The sequence below is a fragment of the Nicotiana attenuata genome, unplaced genomic scaffold (assembly GCF_001879085.1).
Source record: "Nicotiana attenuata strain UT unplaced genomic scaffold, NIATTr2, whole genome shotgun sequence".
Taxonomy (NCBI): Eukaryota; Viridiplantae; Streptophyta; class Magnoliopsida; order Solanales; family Solanaceae; genus Nicotiana; species Nicotiana attenuata.
In genome coordinates, this window is record NW_017671624.1 from 243,222 (window position 1) to 249,298 (window position 6,077).

Sequence of the window (6,077 nt, forward strand, 5' to 3'; positions counted from 1 at the left end):
AGATAACAAGTTAAAAAACTACTTACCCAAGAGATTATGGTGAGGCACGACAGGTACCTTCCTTTTTATGGAAGATCCTTCCATCCTTGGAGACAAGTCTACACTCTTTTCAATCTTAGTAGAAGTTTTAGCCGATGAGGAGAGCTCAGTGGGAGCTAGAGCATCACTCTCAGATTCTGTCTGATCGAAATCATTGAAAAGCCATAGGTCGGAGTGCGCGTACTAAGACTAAGGCTAGAGCTCACTTCTTCCTTGCTAGACCGATTGCCATGAATGAATGAAGAGGCTTGACTTTAGCTACAGGGCCGGGGGAACAAATAGGCGTGGGGAAGAGTCTGCAACAAAATCAATTGAATAGACAGAGAAGTCCAGTAAGCCTATCGATTCAAGCAAGTCCGACTAGTTTAGGCGCGCCTTCCAGACTTCTAAAAGCGGGTGGTTTTAAGTCCAGAGCCCTATTCTGGTTACAGAGTGTGGGTAGCCGACAAGTAGGTTAGCAAACTGAGAAATGCTTCAAAAATCGCCTAAGAGCTTTGGAGAAGAAGAGGTTTATGAGATTTTATGAAAATCCCGTAAGTGTTCTATTTTTTTGAGACTTAAAAATAACTGGGCGAAATTTCCCTTTGCGTTCGCGACAGGCTCATCGCGTTCGCGATGAGTCAGGCCTGAAGACCTTCGCGTTCGCGACATCGGGCTCGCGTTCGCGGAGAGTAAACTCCTCGAGTCCTCGCGTTTGCGTCCAAAGGGTCGCGTTCGCGTAGAACAAATGCCCCACCCCTGCCCAGGTCCATTTGGCCTTCGGGTTCGCGTGGCCAGGACCGCGTTCGCGAAGGGTTAACACCCCAACGCCTCCGTTCGCGACCTACGCTACGCGTTCGCGTAGAAGGAATTTCCTTCATCAAAAATTAATGCATCGCGTTCGCGAGGGTTCTCCCGCGAACGCGAAGAAGGAAACATCAGAAACCCAACAACTGAAAACCTGCAATTTTTGTTAAGTCCAAAACTTCCCGAAACACATCCGAAACACACCCGAGCCCTCGGGGCTCCTAACCAAACACACATACTAACTCAACAACATCATACCAACTTATCCGTGCGATCAAATCGCCAAAGTAACCTTAATAACAACGAATTAAACCTCAAAATTAAAGAACTTTTCTCAAACTTCATAAAACATCAACTTTAGCAATTTAGGTCCGAATCACGTCAAACGACATCCATTTTTCACCAAATTTTACAGAAATGTCTTAAATCATATATAAGACGTGTATCGGGCGCCGGAACCAAAATACGGGCCCGATACCACCATGTTCTAATCAAATTTCATTTCAAGTTTCCTTAAACAATTTCAGAAAATAATTTCCTTTAAAAATTCATTTCTCGGGTTTGGGACCTCAGAATCGGATTCCGGGCATACGCCCAAGTCCCATATTTTCCTACGGACCCTCCGAGACCGTCAAATTACGGGTCCGGGTCCGTTTACCAAAAATGTTGACCGAAGTCAACTTAAATGCATTTTAAATCAAAATCTCAATATTTCACAGATTTTTTTCACATAACAACTTTTCGGCTACACGCTCGGATTGCGCACGCAAATCGAGGTGAATGTAAAAGGGGTTTTTAAGGCCACAGAACACAGAATTTAATTTAAGAGCAAGTGATGACCTTTTGGATCATCACACTAGGGGGCATCACCCTCGGATGTTATATTTTCAAGGAAAATACTTCGTGTCAATAGGGTCTCAATAGGAAAATTTTGTAAAGGGCAAAACGGTCAAAAGAATCGTGTCCATGTAGATTACTCGAGACCCAATGGCAAAACATGTATGCATGAATGATCTATTGAAAGAAGTATTTTTTCCTTACCAGATGTTCTATGCCTTAGTGAAATTTCTACTTTATAATTTCGTACATATGATCTATTGCGGAAACTGGCTCAAGTGCCGATCGCAACTAAAGGTCGAACAATCAACCCCGTACTCGGGGACTGCCATCCAAAAATCGACATGCTCGAATTATTAAACTTCAAGACCATAAGACCTTAAAAAGGCAATCCTTGGTTTTATAGGCTACGGCCACCCCACTCGGGGACTGACACTTCGAACAAGTTCGAAGTATAATTCAATAACAAGCCTAAAGGGCAAATCTCAAGTTAAAGGCTACAGCCAAACTAACACGGTTCGGAGGCGTCCGAATTCCGTAACGAAACAGGCCTTCTGATAGTTTCACAAAACCGGTTAAAAGGGGTACCCTCGGCAAAATTACAAGGGGTTTCGATAACATCAACCCTTAAAAACCTTAAAGGGTACCAAATTGTTCGAACTCTCGAACAAGCTTATGCATAGGCATAGGAAAGTAAAGGGTTGCGATAACACTAACCCTCGAAAATCCCGTGGGTACAGATTTATCTCGTGCTAAGGCATAACAAATTTTTATGTGATTAACCTTTTAAGCCGAAAGGGAAGAAAAGCCATTCTTTTTAAGGCCATATCGGCCTAATTCAGGAGCCTAAGGGCCATTCTATTTTTGAGTTCGAGAAATCAACCTCATTGAACCAAAACCTAAGGGTCATCCTATTACGAGTTCGAACAAGTACTTGCTCAATTATAAAGACTAAACTAGTCCGACTTCGATCAAATTGCCCAAGCCTCATACTTATGAAAATTTTCATGACGCGGTCAAAACAGAGTTTGTACGAGGCAGAAATTGAAATAAAACGAGAAAAGAGATCTTTTATATATGAAAATGTTTACATGGATCGGTTAGGATCCTACACAAAAAATTTGAAAAAGGAAAAAATCCTAAGTGCCTAATTTCCCTCGGGAGCTACACCTTCACCATCGGAATAACCTCCGCTCTCGGATCCACTTACGTTCCCGGAATCATCATCATCGGAAGAGAGCAACCCTTTGGCTTTAGCCTCGAGCTCTTTCGCGTTCCGATCTCGGCAGCAAGGTTAAAGCCACGAGCATGAATCTCCTCAAGAGTCTCTCTTCGAGACTAGAACTTGGCATGCTCGGCAGCCCAGTATGCTCGAGTCTGAGCGGTATCAGAAACTTCCTTTGCTCGAACTTAAGTAGCCTCAGCATTAGCTCGGTAGACGGCCGCGATCGCCTCCGCATCAGCCTATACCTTTTCCGCCTCAGATGTAACCTTTGCAAGTTCGGCAGCCAACCGAGCCTTGAGCTCCTCAATTTTCTTGGCTTGGGCCAAGCTTTCCTCTTTCATACCTTGGAGTTGACGTTCGACCGATGATAGTTGGGCTTGAGCAGCCTCTTTCTCCGAAGCAAGGGGGTCCATGTTTTGTTTCCACCCTAAAGTCTCCGCCCTCATCATAGTGGCCCCCTCACGGAGCTGTTCGATCTTTTCGGCCTTCTGTTGAACGTGGAAGATCGAAGTATTAGTCTTCACCCCCGAATTGATACCACGACTTCTAAAAGTTTTCATTACCTGCTCAATCAGGTCGGTTTGCTCTTTATGAGCCGTGGCCAATTCGGCTTGGAGGTCCTTGATCTCCTCTTCTTTTTGCCCGGTGAGAAGCTTAAGGGCATTTCTCTCCTCCGTGAGCCTTTGAAGATCGGCCTCGCATCGGCTCGGCTTAGCTCTGCCCGGGATTTAGAAAACGCATCCCGATGGAGTGTCAATGCCTATGAAGAAAGAAAGTAAATTAGACAAGAAAAGATACATACAAGTGTGGTATCGACGAGGGGAGTTGAGATTTACCCGACTCATGAGTCGTTGAGCCTCATCAAAGATGCTCGATGCCATCTGACATTCACGTATATTGAAGCAATACAATACTTTCTAGCTTATATTCCTATTCATGAGTTGGTTTGTTTCTTAACTATTTGGGGCACCGATCAGTTCGAGGGTACTTAAGCTCGAGGGCTTAATCACGCTTCAAGACTGGTTTGCTTTATCCCATTGATAATCTATGCTGTTAATCTTTACGTTTATCAATTGGTATTAGGTGAAATCACGTATCCTTAAAACCACATTATAAGTTTAGTTGTTACCCAATTTTTAGGGTAAACACAATTCATCACTAAGATCCTTAATGAAATGCTCCTAGATATTCGTAGAAGAGCACAATCCTTAATTCAACGGTTAATCATGGTTAAATGATATGCATTTTTATTTAATTAATTATTTAGTTAGATGTAAACACTCGATTTGAATAAATATTTACCATTGTCAAAATGACCAAATATTAGCCGACTAAATTTTTTGCTAAAATGTGTTAGTCCTTCGCTCTAATTATCTGTGAATCCTTGAGTATTATATAATCAATCTTGGTCAAACTCTAGTTTTTACATAATAACATTCAAATAATCTCACCGTCGTTCTAAGTGATATTACAAACTTCTACCATATTTAATAAATAATGACCTTTAAGTATTATTTCATTGATTATTAAACTCTAATTGTAATATATTAACCTTCATATAATCTCACCATCGATCTTAACGAAACTTCTTCAATATTTAATCAATAATGACACTGTTAAGGGGCCGCTTATATATTTGGCAAATTATTCTAAAAATAGTATGCGATTGGGGAATAATAGTATAGTTCTGAAAATAGTAGAGAGAAGCTGCTACCATATGCTCTGAACTCAACAATATTAGAAGTATCTCTTGTGTAACGTTAGATGGCAGAGGATTCGATTTTATGGTCAGAGAAAGTCAAAGTATAGTCAATCGAGATAATCACTTTTTCACTCATTAAATTATCAAAAGCAGTTCCAGGTTGTTAAGTCGAGCAAAAAATTAGGTGTACTGTACTGTACTACTATTGCCAACTGCATACTTTTAGGCACCCTTTACACCCCATGGTACAGACTTAGTTTTTTTATAACATAGTAGACTCTATGTATATTAAGTACTATTATATACTCCTATTAATTTAATTTAATTTGAATGATCAGAAGGAATAAAACAAAAGGTACAATATAGAAAGAAGAGGTTATCTGTCTCTTTACAAGTTTGGGGAGCCTGAGAATTTTGTTCATTTAGACTAAATATTAAGTTCAATTAATTGAGGATAACAAAGTACGTTCCCTTATCTCATGGTTAAATGTTCCTAATAATTTGAAATTCCTCTACCTTTAGTCAGAAAGAATGAAGAATCTTTCGATAGAGCTGTTTATCTTATAGTAAGTTTACTCGACATGAATTTAAATTAATGAAAATAGTAAACTTCAAATAAAGAACGATTAAAGATAAAAAATATTTGTATTAAATTAGCAAAAAAATATCTGTCCAGTTATTTGTCAGACGTTTTTTACTAGTTTATTCGACAACCGTCCAAATTCACTTGATACAACCAACGCAGATTTTGGCGAACTTGGTTGCTTATCATATAGTAGTATTAAAAACAACTTTTACTTGAGATTTCTTTTAGTTGAATTTGGAAATTAGTACCCTGATTCATCTCAGCTTTTTAATTTTGATTTTGGAAATTAGTCCATATCAACAGCTCATTATGCCACCAAATTTACCTGTTCTTTTAGGTATATGAAAGAGATGTAAGCACCATTAATTGTAGTTATCACAATTATCGAAGTAGTATTCGAGCTAGTATTTGTACTAATCAAGATCGTTTTGCACTTCATTATTATTATAGCAGATAATAAGAAAGTAAAGTTGGGAGGCCCCAGCTGGGGCAGATGTAATGTATGATTTTACGGATTCATTCGAACTTAATAACTTTGATTTAGATTTTGTATCATGTCTAAGAAATTTACTGAATAAGTAAAACTAATAGATATCGAACCTAATAAAATAAAAAAATTGTGGTAGAATTTTAAACTTAAACCCATAAATTATGGCCCAGAACAGAGGAGTGAAGAGACTAGAGAACAAGCTAGACACGAAGTTCTGCCTGTCTTTGGATTTATAATTAAAACAAAAGAGAGAAAAAAGCAAATTCCAGCTATTCCCACATCAATAATTGAAATTTTAGTAGTAGCATGTGTAGAAGATGATATTTGACTTAAACTGTGGTGGGTACTTTTGGTACTTGAAAGCTCAGTGTCCTGCTACCTTTTTTTGTGGGACCCGCTTTATATATATATA